Source organism: Sus scrofa, chromosome X (genome assembly GCF_000003025.6).
Source record: "Sus scrofa isolate TJ Tabasco breed Duroc chromosome X, Sscrofa11.1, whole genome shotgun sequence".
Taxonomy (NCBI): Eukaryota; Metazoa; Chordata; class Mammalia; order Artiodactyla; family Suidae; genus Sus; species Sus scrofa.
In genome coordinates, this window is record NC_010461.5 from 110,053,123 (window position 1) to 110,069,535 (window position 16,413).

Consider the following 16,413-nt stretch of genomic DNA (forward strand, 5'->3'; position numbering starts at 1 on the left):
CCAAGGGAAGCAAAGGTCACTCTTGACCTATTCCCCGTCTATTATTTTCCTTGAGTGTAGACAAAACTGGAAGAGGGAGAACACCAAGTAACTACAGTCCTTCAGCTTGATAACGTTCCCCTAGCCCAATAGGACACAACGAAGAAGACTTTAGGCGTGGCCAGAGAGAAGCATGTGGAACTTGTAGCCTTTACAGCAAAGGGTATTGGGAGTAACATTTAGACTGGCATCTAAGTCCCTGCAGCCACCCTGGTAAGTAGCCTGGGACACAGAACTTTCTCCCCAGGCGCACACCGCCTGAAGGAGCAGGCCTGTCCAAGGCCTCTGAGGGTGGGTCCCGTGTACTTGAATCCCAAACAGGAGGGAAGAACCAGCGTTCGGTTTGCCTGACCAACTGCGCTGGGGAGCCACCTCCTGGGTGAGGTCCGCTTTGGAGGGCAAGGCCAGCTGTGCCGGGAGCTCCCAGCCGAGTCCTAACTGCCCCCTGCTGGTGCCGGGGCCACCGGCTTCCCTCGCCCCCCAGCCCCCACCCCTCGCCCGCCCCCACGGAAGAGGCTGGCCAGGTGAGGCAGGGAGCTACTTTCCACAACATCCTGCTGGAAAGAAAAGGGATGGTGTGAAATTGAGGTAACAGCATCTCAGAAGGAACAAAAGGGAAAAAATGTGAATTGAAGCCCACTCACGCATTCACAATGCCTTAGCGGTTTCTATACGCTATATTTAGCAGAAGCCCACAGTCCCCTCTTTGCAATTATTTGTATGCTTCATCCAGACCTTCACACTATCTGTATTAGCCACAATTATTATCTCAGCTCATCTACATGCTCGGTTTCCCAGGAAAGGAAAAACCTCTCCTGATACTTAGTTTCTGAATTCTGGGGAATCTGACTGGGGGAGATGTAGAAAAGCAAACAATTGGTAGGGCATATAATTATCTCTTTCAAAGGAAACTTCACCTCCAGCTGGCCTACTTGTATAGGTTCTAATGCCTGAAAAGAGAATTAATTAACCCAGGCAGGTCTCCAGCGCTTGCATGTCCTCCTTCAAATCTATTTACAAACCTGCTTAGAAATGCCAGGCTTTTTACAAGCAGAGAGTTCTCTTAGAAATACAGCTGCAGATGGAATTTTTTGAAAATGGAAAATTCTGAATAGGAATAACGACATTAGATTCTGGAACAATGGTAAAATGTCAACATCTGCCATGGAAATACAGAACTATAAAACAATGATTAAGTGTCCTTTCAGTTTTTTTAAATATATAACATTGTTCGGGTTTGGTTGTTTTACAAAGCTTCTGTGCAGTATCACTTTGCTTTAACAAACTTAAAAAAAAAAACTTAAAGTAATACTACTTAAGCAATTGAATAATTAACTAGGCACACTTAGAATTTAAATTTTATTGGAACATAATAATAGTCTCACTCTATCAGAACTGTGGCCCATATAGGCCAGAAGGCTCTCTTTTCCATATACTAAAAGCTAGGTTGTTTGATAGCCTAATAATCCCCTATTTAGTAATGCTTTTAAATAATCCCCTATTTAGTGATCTGGGTATCACCAAAACATCCCAAATCCTGTTAAAAATCCATTTTAATGCTATCACTTATAATTGTTCTTAAATTTTTCTTAAACTTCTTTACGATATGAACTAATACCAGTAGCTTCAATGACTACTTAAGTCCTTGAGTTTGCTGCCTGTGGGGTAAAGTAGCACCTCCAACTTTTTCTTAAAAAAAAATTTACTGTGGTTTAAAAAAAACCACACTTAATGTAAGATTTACCATCTCCAGGAATTTTTTTGTGTTGCAAAACTGAAACTCTATAGCCATTAACAACATCTCCCCGTTTCCCGCTCCATCAGCCTCTGGCAATCACCATTCAACTTCTATTTCTATATATACTTTATACAGATTAAATCACAACATATTTGTCTTTTGTGACTGGCTTATTTCACTTAGCATAATGACTTCAAAGTTCATCCATGGCATATCATGTGATAGGATTTCCTTTTTTTTTTTTTTTTTTTTAACTATGGCCACACCCACAGCATATGGAAGTTCTCAGGCCAGGGATCAAATCCAAGCCACAGTTCTGGCAATGCTGGATCCTTCAATCCACTGCACTGGGCTGGGGATTGAACCCACTCCTTTTCAGTGACCTGAACCACTCCAGTTGGATTCTTAACCCACCATGCCATGGTGGGAACTCGAGGATTTCCTTCTTTTGTAAGGTTGAAAAATATTCCATTGTATGCATGTACTACATTTTTAAAATCTATTCATCCATCAATGGACACTAGGCTTGCTTCTGCCTCCCAGCTATTGTAAATAATGCTGCTATGAACATGGGTGTGCAAATATCTCGGAAAGATTCTGATTTCAATTCTTTTGGATCTACATCCAGACATGGGATTGCTAGTAATTCTATTTTAATTTTATTTTTTGAGAAACCACCACGCCATTTTCCATAGCAGCTAAACCATTTTACATTTCTACCAACGGTGCACAAAGGTTCCAGTTTCTCCACATCTTATTTTCTGGAGGGTTTTGATAGTGGCCATCCTAAAGGATGTGAGATGATATTTCCTTGTGGTTTTGATTTGCATTTCCCTGATGATTAGTGATGTTGAGCACCTTTTCATATTTGTATGTCTTCTTTGGAAAAATGTCTATTCAGGTCTTTGGCTCATTTTTTAAACCAGGTTATCTGGATTTTCTTGCTATTGAGTTGTAGGAGTTCCTTATACATTTTAGATATTAATCCTTTATCAGCTATAATGGTCTGAAAATATTTTTCTCCTAATCCATAGCTTGCCTTTTACTTTGTTAATTGGTTCCTTTGCTGTACAGAGCTTTTTAGTTTTACATAGTACCACTTGTCTATTTATGCTTTTGTTGGCTGTGCTTTTAGTGTCGCATCTAAGGAATCATTGCCAAGACCAAAGTCAAGAAGGTTTTCCTCTATTTTTTCTTCCAAAAGTTCTATGGATTTGGGTCTCATTTAAGTTTTTCATCCATTTTTAGTTGATTTTTGTGTACTGTGTAAGATGAGGGTCCAATTTCATTCTTTCACATGTGGACATTCAGTTTTCCCAGCACTATTTATTGAAGAGAATGTCCTTTCCCCTTTCAATAGTCTTGGAAGACTTGTTGAAGATCAGTTGACTGTATGTGTGTGGGTTCATTTCTGGGCTCTCTATTCTGTGCCATTCGTCTATACCATACTGTTTTGGTTACTGTAGTTTTGAAATAAGTTAAATAAGTTTTGAAGTCAGGATGTGTGATGCTTCCAGCTTTGTTCTTCTTGCTCAAAAATTGCTTTGGTTATTTGGGATTTTCTGACTCCATATGAATTTTAGGATTGTTTTTCTACTTTTGTAAGAAATGCGATTGGATTTTGATAGAGATTGTATTGAATATGTAGATAACTTTGGGGAGTACATTTTAACAATATAATACTTCTGATCCACGCACATGGGATATTTTTCCATTTATTTGTGTCTGCTTTAATTTCTTTCATTTAGAGTTTTATAGTTTTATTACTGAATAATATGTTATTATATGAATATATCACATTTTTTATGCATTCATTAGTCGACAGACATTTGAGTTGTTTTCACTTTTGTCTATTACGAATAATGCTGCTATGAAAATCAGTGTACAAGTTTTTGTTTGGATGTATGCTGTCAATTCAGTGTCTTTTAGTACATTTACAGGGCTATGCAACAATCCCCATTCCCTAATTCCGGAACATTTTCATCTCCCTAAAGAAGAACCTTGGAGTTCCCGTCGTGGCGCAGTGGTTAACGAATCCAACTAGGAACCATGAGGTTGCGGGTTCGGTCCCTGCCCTTGCTCAGTGGGTTGACGATCCGGCGTTGCCATGAGCTGTGGTATAGGTTGCAGACGCGGCTCGGATCCTGCGTTGCTGTGCCTCTGGTGTAGGCCGGGGGCTACAGCTCCGATTCAACCCCTAGCCTGGGAACCTCCATATGCCGCGGGAGCGGCCCAGAAATAGCAGCAACAACAACAACAACAAGAAAAGACAAAAAGACAAAAGACAAAAAAAAAAAAAAGAAGAACCTTATACCATGTAGTCACTCCTCACTGTCTACTTTCCCCCAGCTGTAGCAACCACTGTTCTACTTTCTTTTTTTTTTTTTCTCTCTTTTTTTTTTTTTTTTGCTATTTCTTTGGGCCGCTCCCGTGGCATATGGAGGTTCCCAGGCTAGGGGTCGAATCGGAGCTGTAGCCCCTGGCCTACGCCAGAGCCACAGCAACGCAGGATCCAAGCCGCATCTGCAACCTACACCACAGCTCATGGCAACACTGGATCCCCAACCCACTGAGCGAGGCCAGGGATCGAACCCGCAACCTCATGGTTCCTAGTCGGATTCGTTAACCACTGCGCCACGACAGGAACTCCTGTTCTATTTTCTGTTTCTGTAGATTTGCTTACTCTAGACATTTCACATAAGTGGAATCATATGATATTTGTCCTCTTGTGTCTGATTTCTTTTACTTAGCATAATATTCTCAAGGTTCCTCCAAGTTTCCCCTCCTTTTTATGGCTGAATAATATTCCATTGTATGAATATACAACATTTTGTTTATACATGGGTATTCGAGTTGTTTCCACTTTTTAGCTTTTAGGAATAATGTTGCTGTGAACATTTGTATACAAGTATTTGTGTGGACAAATGTTTTCAATTCATTTTGGTATTTTCAATATCTTTAGTAGGGACATTGCTGGGTCATATGGTTACTGTTTAATTTCTCCAGAATCTACCAAACTGTTTTCTACTGAAGCTAAACCTTTTCTATTCCAACCATCAATGTATTAAGATTCCAATTTCTTCATCTCTTTACCAACATTTGTTATTGTCTTTTTAAATTATAGTCATACGAATGGGTTGAAGTGGTATCTCGTTGTGGTTTTCACTTGCATTTCTCTAGTGACTAATGATGTTGAGCATGTTTTCATGTGCTTAATGGTCATCTGAATGTCTTCTTTGAGGAAATTTCTATTCACATCCTTTGCTTACTTTTTAACTGGGTCATTTTTCTTTTTATTGTTGAATTGTAATTTTTAATCTATATATTCTGGGTACTATGACCTTATCAGACATAAGTTTTGCAAATATTTTCCCATTCTGTAAGTTGTCTTGTAGTTTTCTTAACAATATTGCTTGTAGTACAAAACTTTTTAATTTTGATGTAGTCCACTTTATCTCCTTTTCTATTAAGTCTAATTTTTTCAAAATTACAAATTTGGACCAAAAGTAAGGTGAAAGGTAAGGGACACAGCCTTGTTGTGTTTATAATCTAAGTATATGTAAAATAGTAACTCAGCAAAAAAGACCACGGGGAAAGAGATGAGGTTGTGAACAGTGGGACACAGGTTAGGGAAACTAAATCAGCTGCTGTATTCTCTCCTACAGGTGATAGTTAACAATTAAAGCCACTGGCCAAAAGGTCAAGATAGTCTGGGTCTTGATTTATACTAGCACCGGCATCTAAGGGAGTCAGTCTGGAGAGTGAGGTATAGCAGCAGGAGTCTCCAAACTGGAATGAACAAACCTGTGAATGAAGCAAGAGTTAGCCATGTGGTTTGCAGTAATCCATCCAGCTTAGAGTAGAACTCCAATCAGAAACTCAGAATATAGAGAATGGAGGAAGGAGCTGGTGAGTAGAAGGGAAGTCCAGCAAGCCAAAGCAGAATTCAAGATGTGCAGATTAGCTACAATTTTATAGGAAAGAGGAAAAATGTGAGGAATTGAGGGAATGAATTGTTTAGGGTGTTGGTTAATTTTATGTATCGACTTAACTGAGCCATGGGGTGGCAAGATATTTGATCAAACATTAGTCTGGATGTTTCCATGAAGGTGCTTTTGGATGAGATCAATATTTAAATCAGTAGATCAAGTAAAGCAGATTGCTCTCCATAATGTGAGTGGGCCTTATCCAAACAGTTGAAGGCCTGAATAGAATTAAAAGGTTGACCCTCTCCCAAGTAAGAGAACTAGTCTCTGAGCTGAAAAACAGTCTTTTTTCCGCCTTTGGCCTTGAAAGAAAACATTAGCTCTTCCTGGATCTCAAGCCTGTTGGCCTTTGGACTGGAACTACACCATCAGCTCTCCCGAGTCTCCAGCTTACCAACTCACCCTGAAGATCTTGGGGCTTGTCAGCCTCCATAATCATATGAACCAATTCTCTATAATAAATCTCTTTATATACATACATATAAAATACATCTTATGTATTATATACATTATATATCTTTATTTGTAGCCCTCATATTATGTATTATTTATATTAATAAATTATATACACAGATTTATTATAAAGAATTGGTTCCCATGATTATGGAGACTAACAAATCCATATGTATTATATACATATAGAGAGAGATACATATACATGGATATGGATATAGATATAGATACTACCGGTTCTGTTTCTCTGGAGGATTCTGACTAATACACCCAATTTAGGGAAGCCAAACTCCACCGGTTATTGGGAGCTCCTAAATATCCTGTCTGCTTTCAGAGTAGCTCACATGTTAGATGGGACTGAGCTCTCAAGTTTGGAAACATCAGTACATGCTGCAACATGGCTGGAGAGGTAAGGAATGAAAATTTCTAGTACCTGACGATGACAAACAAATCTATGAACACCATACTGACTTCACACTATATAATAATATCACTTCTTGGCTTGCATTTTCTAGCCTGAAAAATATATGATGTAATTCATCTAGCCGGGCCTCACATAGCAATTTCCTCTATTTTCTTGATTTTTAAAAATGCCAAACCAACTATACTTGGATTTTTTAAAAACGCTTACAAATAAAATAAAAGAAGATGCAAATTTAAAAATGTTTTTCTCTGGATGGTCCGTAGCTCCACCCAGTCCTTTTTAAGGTGAAGAATCAAAACTTGCCACAGTGTTCTAGGTTCAGAAATATCTTGGTTTCATGTAAGAAGAAAATATTTGGGTTTTCTTACCAACAGTCTTCTCTGTTTCTCAGCACTTTGTTGGCCTTTCCTCACTGTGGTTTTCTTAGATGGGGGTGTTCTCAAAGTCTTCCTGCTGAGCCTCTGTAGTGGGGTTAATTTAAACAATAGGCAAGAGCAAGATGATCTGATTAAAGTGCTTGGCTTAGATTTCCTGCTTTCTCTGTGATGACTCATCATATAGATGCTCCCAAGGGCGTGGTCTTCCTGAATCCTTTCATTACCACCCACCATATCCTAATGCTTAAAAGTGCAAGTGCACTTTTCACCACAGGGATGTGTGTATTACTCCATAACTTCAATCTGCTTCCACCCACTTCTTGGTCCACACTAATCAAAACTTGAACAAAGAAAGATGGATAATGTATCATGCTGCCCTTCTCTCACCCCAAAAGCCTAAGATCCTGTTAACGGCTTTTGTAAAATCAGAATATGGTTACCTGGGTAACCATGACTCTATATTAGAAGCTCCTGTTCTCTTTCCTTTCTACACTATTCACTCTTCGGTTTCCATTTTCTGTCATATGAATCAACCCTTAACATGCAAAGAAAATTCTGAAATATGTGAGCACTGACAGTTTTTAAGAAATCACAGCTGTGTAAAGAGGCTTTCCATTAAAAAAGATTTTTTTGTTGTTGCTTTTTAGGGGTGCACCTGCGGCATGTGGAGGTTCCCAGGCTAGGGGTCTAATCGGAGTTGTTGCTGCCGGCTGAAGCCACAGCCACAGCAATGCAGGATCTAAGCTGCAACTGTGACCTACACCACAGCTCAGGGCAACATCAGATCCTTAACCCACTGAGCAAGGCCAGGAATTGAACCCACATCTTCATGGACCCCAGTCAAGTTTGTTACTGCTGAGCCACAACAGGGACTCCTGCTTTCCATTTTTTAAATTTGCTATTTTTGGAGTTCCCGTCATGGCTCAGCAGAAACGAATCTGACTAGTATCCACGAGGACGAGAGTTCGATCCCTGGCCTTGCTCAGTGGGCTAAGGATCCAACGTTGCTGTGAGCTGTGGTGCAGGTCACAGATGAGGCTAGGATCCCCCATTGCTGTGGCTCTGGCGTAGGCTGGCCTGGGAACCTCCATATGATTTGACCCGTAGCCTGGGAACCTCCATATGCTGTGGATCTGGCTCTAAAAAGACAAAAATAAATAAATAAATAAATTTGCTACTTTTAAACACATCTTAAACACAAAATTGTTTTGAAGAGCATTACACAGTTTTCTTACATGGTAAGAGGAGCGGAAAATTTGTTAACAATATTTAACCATGTTCTCAAAAAATATCATCCACTATCCCATTCGAATTTCATGTGTAGAAAAGAGTATACTCTTAAGGCACAACAGGACACAGCCTCTCTGCCTCATACTGGGAATCCAAAGAAGTAAGGTGGGTTTACATCTCCCCCCTAAACTTGCTAAGTGGAAACCTAGATCATATAACATCTGCTTATACATTTTTTCTTTTTTTAAAGGTTTATTGAAGTAGAGCTAATTTACAAGGCTGTGATAATCTCTGCTGTACAACAGAGTGATCCAGTTATACACATATCCATTCTCTCTCAGATTCTTTGCCCACATAGGTTATCACAGAATACTGGGTAGAGTTCTCTGTGCTGTACAGCAGGTCCCCATTGGCTGACCATTCCATATACCTCAGTGTGCATTTGTCAGTCCCAAACCCCCAGTCCATCCCTCCCGCGCCCCCCATCTGTCCCCTTTGGTAACCGTAAGTTTTTCAAAGTCTATGAGTCTGTTTCTGTTCTGAACATCTGCTTATATTTGTTTACAAAGAAGTACCAAGCAATTTTATAGGTCTGATATCTTTATTTGAGATATAATTCATATACAAAAAAAAAACAATTCAGTGTGGTATATTTACAAGTTATGCAACCATCACCACCTCCTACTTCCAGAAATTTTTCATCACCCCAAAAAGAAACCCCACACCCAGTAGCAGTCACTCCCTTTTCCTCCTTCCCACCAGCCAATGGCAGCCAATGTACTTTCTGCGTTTATGGATTTGCCCATTCTGGATGTTTCACATGAAAGGAATCATACAATATGTGGTCTTTCTGACTGGCTCCTTTCATGAAACATAGTGTTTTCAAGTTACATTGACATTGTAGCAGGTACCAATGCTCCATTATTTTTATTACCAAATACTACTCTATTGTCTGTATATATTACATTTTATTTATTCATTCATCGGTTGGTGGACATTTAAGTTCTTTTCACTTTGGGGCTATTATAAATGATGCTGCTATGAACATTTGAGTACAAGTAAGTTTTTTTGTGGATATCAGTTTTCATTTCTCTTGGATATATTCCTAGGAGTGGAATTCTTTGACTATGTGATAACTCTATATGTTCAATCACTTCAGGAATGGCCATTCTATATTCCAGAGTGGCTGCATCATCTTACATTACCATTAGAATGGATAAGTGTTCTCATTTCACCAACATTTATTATTGTTTGCATATTAATATATATTATATATCCTTATCTATTGTAGCCATCCTAGTGGGGATGAAGTGGTATCCAATTTTTTTTTCTTTTGTCCTATTTAGGGCCACACCCGCGGCACATGGAGGTTCCCAGGCTAGAGGTCTAATCGGAGCTATTACTGCTGGCCTACCCCAGAGCCACAGCAACACCAAATCTGAGCCGCATCTGTGACCTACACCACAGCTCACGGCAACTCCAGATCCTTAACCCACTGAGCAAGGCCAGGGATCAAACCCGCAACCTCAGGGTTTCTAGTCAGATTTGTTTTGCTGCACCATGATGGGGACTCCCCATTGTCTTTTGATTTGCATTTCCCTAATGATTAATGATTTTGAGCATCTTTTCATGTGCTTATTAATTATTTATGTGTCATCTTTGGGGAAAAGTATATTCAAATCCATTGCCCTTTTTTGAATTGGGGTATCTTTTTATTGTTAAGTTGTAAGAATTCTTTATATATTCTGTATGCAAGACATGTCATATACGTGATTTGCAAATATTTTCTCCCATTCTGTGGGTTGTCTCATCACTTTTTTGATGGTACTCTTTGAAACCTAAAAGTTTCAACTTTGATGAATTTATCTTTTTTTCCTTTAGTTGTTGTGCTTTAGGTGTCATATCTAAAAAGTGTCTAGATTCCCTAATCTAGACCATATTTATTTCTACCTACTTTCCTTCTAAGAGTTTGATACTGTTAGCTCTTTGATCCATTTAAAATTAATTTTTGGTTTATGGTGTGGGGTAAGGGTTCAACTTCATTCTTTTGCATGTAGATATAGATTTGTCTCAGCACGTTTTGTTGAAAAGACTATTCTTTCTCCACTGAGTGGTCCTGTCACCCTTGTTGAAGATCAATTGACCATAAAAGTGAGGGTTTATTTATGGACTTTCTGTCCTACTCCATTGATCTATAGGTCTTTAGGCCAGTATCATACTGTCTTGATTAATGTAGTTTAATAGTAAGCTTTGAAATCAGAAAGTGTAGAGTCTACATTCTTTGTCATTCTGCTCCCTCCAGTTGATGTTTAGTTGCTATTTTCACTAGAGTTGTGGGCTGTTGGTTTTCAAGGATACCGCAGAGCTAGAGAGGGAGCATGGGAATAGGGGATGTTCTAATGACACAAAGCTTACTCTTCTTAGCAAGATTAAGCCAATTTTCTTGGAAAAAAAAAAAGCTCTCTGGATTTTTGTAAAATCTGTGTTCAGCATTTTTCTAGAATACTGAAAAAGTTACTTTTGACATTTTTTGGTTAGTGTTTTCATTGCTTTTATGGAGGGGAGGGTTTTCAGAGTTCCTCTTTCACCATACTTGAATTCATCTAGATCTGAGTTTTTAACTTCCACCACTTTCTCCTCCTTTTTATCAAATGCTGTTAGACCAACTTGTACATTTCTCTAGGAACTGAATAGATAACAACCTCACAAATTACCCCATGCATTATAAGCCAGCATAAAACTGTTGGGATTTCCAGATTAGGTTATGTGAGATTAGATCCTTGTCTTTTTTTATATGAATGTGTCTATTTCTTACCCATGAAACAGAGTATTAAAATGGGAATCATATATAGATATATGATCTAACTTCCACAGTACAATTTTGTCAGTTGACTAGTAATATCCTTTTCCAGCACTTTATTACCCTTTAGCGCAGGATACAGTCTAGGATCAGGTATTGCATTTGGCTGTCACATCTCTTTAGTCTGGAAGATTCGCACAGTATTTCTTTTACGACATTGAGATTTTTGAAGTATACAGCCCTCCTTCCTTTTAATAGAATGTTCCATATTTGGAGTTTGTCTAAAATTTCCTTATATTTAGACCCATATTATGCATTCCTAGCTAGAAAAGTACATAATTGATGCTGTGTCCTTCATAGGGTATAATATTGGGAGGCACAGATGTCTATCTGACCTCCATGGGTGATGTAAATTTTGATTACCCAATCAAGTTGTTTTCTGATTTTTCCACTTTAAATTTACTATTTTTTCTCCAACGACTAATAAGCAGTCTGCAGAGAAACACTTTAAGAGTAATGTAAATATTGTGATTCTTATAAAAAATTTGTTTTAGCATAAATTGGTAATTTCTGCTTAAACCAATCTTTACTATGATGGCTGGAAAATGATTTTCCAATTCTAGAACTCCCTCCAGATTCACCATTTTGATACTCAAGGCCCCTGATCTTTTAAAACAGCTTTACTGGCTGTTCTCTCTAGATGCGGATGCTAGTATGACATGCTGCAGTCAAAACGGGCTTGTTGGTGTCAGTGGAGATAATATGGGGATGGGAGAAGCTACTAGAATAGGTAGCAGGGCTGTATGTAATCAGAACTTGTAGTTCACAGGTCCTTTGGCATTATCTAACTGAGCAGGTACCCAAGGGACATATAGATGGGCAGCCCACCCACTGAGGTCCTTCTACAACTGACAAAACTGGTTCAGTGAAGGAAAACATGGTTTGATCTATTACAAAAGAGAGTCATGACCTTTCACCCAATTACCAGATCTGAGTTGGTTTATAGCTTAAGGATCCCATAAATTAAGAGGAGGCCGGGTACCCTTAAAGAATACACAAGGATGTATACATTTTCCTCCTAACTTTCCCCCAGTGACTCTGCAGCCATTTTCCCTAGGGAAAGGGAAATACCTCAATTTTTGGAGAAGAGTAGCTCCTACTTTTGAGTTCACACCAATTTCTGGGCAGCCAAAACACCATGGCCACCCATCACAAACTTTAAGGCTAAGGATTGACAAGGTGTAAGTGCAATGTTGACCCTAGTTGGTCTCGTCATAGGCCCAACGAAACCACCAGACCCAAACTAGTGAAACTATCTTTAGTTCCTGAGGGTATCAATGAAATGCATATCTTCAGTAAATGACAATTCCCCTCTGGGCTCCTTGAGCCGCAGAGACAGGGCTTTTAAGACTATCATGGAAGGCCAAAAAAAAGAAAAGGAGTTCCCGTCGTGGCGCAGGGGTTAACGAATCCAACTAGGAACCATGAGGTTGCGGGTTCGATCCCTGGCCTTGCTCAGTGGGTTAAGGATCCGGTGTTGCCATGAGCTGTGGTGTAGGTGGCAGACACGGCTCAGATCTGGTGTGGCTATGGTGTAGGCTGGTGGCTATAGCTCTGATTCGACCCCTAGCCTGGGAACCTCCATATGCCGCGAGTATGGCCCTGGAAAAGACAAAAATAAATAAATTAATTAATTAAAAGGCTATCATGGAAGAAGGGGCTAAGTAGAGACTCCTGGAGATCCACTCCCTAACAAGAAAGCAATATTGCCTTCCTGGTGGAATGGCAGAGATAAATATTACCATCCATGTAGAAATGTTTATTTAACTCCTATTTGGCCACTTTAAAAGTCAGGTGGGTCTCCTACTGTATAGCACAGGGATCTCTACTCAGTAGTCTGTGAAAATCTATATGGGAAAAGAATCTGAAAAAGAATGGATGTGTGTATATGCATAACTGAATCACTTTGTTGTACAGCAGAAATGATCACAGCATTGAAAATCAACTATACTTCAACAAAACTTTAAAAATGTAATCTCAGGGGTTCCCTTGTGGCTCAGTGGAAACAAATCGGACTAGTATCCACGAGAATGTGGGTTCGATTCCTGGCCTCGCTTAATGGGTTGGGGATCCAGCATTGCTGTGAGTTGGGGTGTAGATCGCAGACCTTTCTTGGATCCTACACTGCTGTGGCTGTGGTGTAGGCCAGCAGCTGTAGCTCCAATTCCACCCCTAGCCTGAGGACTTCCATATGCCACAGGTATGGCCCTAAAAAGGCAAAAAAAAAAAAAATGAAATCATAAAAAAAGTCAGGTGGATCTCAAAGTGACCTTAGATTATTGTATGTCAACTCCAATTCTGGCTACTGTTCCAGATATGATCTTGTAAACACTTGACAAGTAGCTATTGATCTAATGAAAGCATTTTCTCTATATATCAATCAAAACTGGGACCAGGATAAGGTGAATGAAGCAGTTGCCTTGGCACAAAATTTAAGATGGTGACAAAAATAAATAATATTTAATGCAATATTTTGTAAAAACTACAATTAATGTGAAAATCTATAACATATAAAATAGCAAAATTTTAAATAGAGACAGGATTAGCAACAGAACACCTTCACTTTCTTGTCACAGAATCTGTCAATTCCTCAACCATGTGCCACTACTTTGCAGGGAATATTGATCATCTCACTAACCCATAGGTCGTCACTATGCTAGGCTGCCACTGGTAACATCATGTTCGCTCAACACGGAGAGAAAAAATTATTTACCTCAGATGCAAGAAAATGGGTGATAGTTCTCCAGAAAGACAGGGTTCTCTTTACACATCAGCGAAATTGGGGGGCGGGGGTTGCAGGTACACCCAGGATCTGAGACATACTGAATATCCCTTCCAAAGTAAATGAAAGTTGTTGCATCCTGGACTCCCTACCATTTAAAGAATTTCAATGGATGTTGGAGATAACATGATTCACATTTGACTGGTTGCTTCTTTCCATTTACTGGCCTACGAAGCTGTAATTTTTCATCTTTGAGAAAACCCAGAGCAAGAGATGTGCTCCATCTGGTCCAAGCTACAGTGGGAGCGTTTCTACCACCTGACTTCTATCACCCAATAAATTCAATGGTACCAAAAACATTTGTGGCAGATTAGAATGTTACATATAACAGCTTATGGAAAGTCCATACCAATGAATCACAGCAAGAAGACCCTGGCACAAATCTATGTTCACTTAAGGAAGTTATTTTCTCCTTTAAAGCCAGTTCACATCTTGTTTCTAGCTTCTGGTTGAGACTGAATTTCTAACATAGATCTTCAAGTGATGCTGTAACCCAAACTGTCCATCATAAATTGAATGCTAAGAGCTAGTTGCCTAGCTATAAACTTAGATGTGCCCTGAAGCATTTCATCTTCAATGGAAATTATATATTTGCAATATGGCCTGAGTAGATATTGTAGGTACAAGTCCCAGCCTATCAACTCCTACTACATAGCTATTTTTGCAATACCTACAACCTCATGGGAAGTTCAAGGCTTGCTTACAGTGGGCTCTGCGTAATATGCCTGCAACAGCCAGAAGTGAACTATTCCAGCAGAGCAGCACTGAGGGCTATTCCTGAAGAACAGTGGAGAAGTAAAATTCTCCCAGTGGGTAGAACTTCAAGGATTACAGCTTCTGGTCCACTACACCTGCCTGGCCTTTAGCCCAGGATCTACACTAAGGCTTGGCAAACTTTTTCTCTAAAGGGCCAGATAGTATTTTAAGCTCTGTAGACCACATATAATCTTTGTTGCGACTGCTTATCTCTACCCCCATAATGCAAAAATGACCATAGATAATACATAAATAGAAGAGTGTGGTTGTGTTTCAGTAAAACTTTATTTACAAAAGCAAGTAACAAACTGGAGTTTGCCAACTTCTTATCTATACCAATTCACTGGCAGAATCTAATGGTTTGATTAGAGGGTTATGAATTTGGAAGAAGTCAAAGTAGAAAATTGGTAACAAGATTAACCTCTTAATTTAGGGTCCACAGAATCCTAAGTGACTGGAAAAAAGAATGATATAATATTATATAATACTGGTTTCTTTAATAATCTTACATGTCTTGTATGTTGCACTTAAAAACACTACTTGGAGAATGGATTCATGAGCTATGCAAGACTACCAAAGTTTTTGAAAGAAGAAAATGTCAAGAACTCTTCAGAATGAATCTCAAGAATGAGAATTTTCATGTCTCAAGTAGAATGCATCCTAAAAGGCCCTAGTCTCCATTGCAAAGGGGTGGTACTAGCAGAGTCGGAGAGAGCAAGTCCAGACACAGTTTCTGTTCTAGCAAGGGAAATTGCTACCCCATCCATAACAAAAGGGGTCCAGTGCAATCAACCTGCCATAAGGCTACGGCTAGTCACCTTAAAGTCTGGTACCTCGCCAGGGGTTCAGAGTTCATTGCTGCTGCTGATAAACTGGGTTGAAGTCCATGAGATTCACTGGTCTTGTGTACGTCATCACAGAAGCAGCGGGTCTTGTACACTGTTGGGAAGGCTTACTGAAAACAGTACCACCTGGGAGACTAACACCTTGCAAGGTTAGGATGCTGTGCTATAGGATGTGGAATCACTCTGAGCCAGCCAGCAGTACCTGTATAATGCTGTTTCTCTCACTGGAAGAATACATGGAAGAGGTTACTGGCACCTCTCATGACTCATTACACCTAATAGTCCACTGACAAAGCCTCTGTTTTCCAAACCTGAAAATTAGACGTTGAGTACAGGAGTAACTCTGGCAGACTCTGGCAGGAAAGAAAACTTCATTACATCAAAAGCCTGGGCAGCAGGTCACCAGATGATGCAAAAGTATGGACAAGGCCACTTGAAAGCTGTGAGTATGAAATGAGACTATATTCTTGGGGACTCCAAGGAATAATGGGGTGGGGGCTTGGAATAGAGGGGAACTGGAGATTCCATAAGACTCAATGGAAGCAAATCTACAGAAATGATGTGTGTGACATTCTGACTACATTGCGATTACTTAAATACAATGATAGCAGTTTTCTCCATGAAATCTGTGAATTTTACAGTCATGCAGCTGAAAGAACCATGACTTATGTTTTACAATTTATACAGCTGTTTTCATATATTTTTGAACATTTTACTTCTTTTAACTTTAACATTTTTTATGTGTCTAAACCATAGACATGTGCTCCCCTATCTATGTTGCAGCCACCTTTACCCTTAAGATGAGAAGGTAAAACCTCAGTCTTCCTCTTGCGTATGTATCTCTTTTATTTTTTATTTTTTAATTTTTTTTTATCTTTTGTCTTTTTAGGGCCATACCCGCGGCATATGGAGATTCCCAGGCT

At 39.4% G+C, this 16,413-nt stretch overlaps 1 long non-coding RNA gene across 2 annotated transcripts in view; it reads right to left on the reverse strand.

Annotated features, from left to right (window-relative positions):
- Positions 1-16,413, reverse strand: part of LOC110257831 — a 40,124-nt gene that overhangs the window by 15,086 nt on the left and 8,625 nt on the right. Inside the window, exons 2-3 of one of the 2 annotated variants that reach the window (XR_002340843.1) lie at positions 7,009-7,101; positions 5,313-5,581 (exon numbers count right to left, since the gene is read on the reverse strand). This is a non-coding gene — a long non-coding RNA (uncharacterized LOC110257831). Of the gene's footprint in view, positions 1-5,312; positions 5,582-7,008; positions 7,102-16,413 lie in introns of those variants that run through there. The other variant, XR_002340842.1, reaches the window with a different exon arrangement.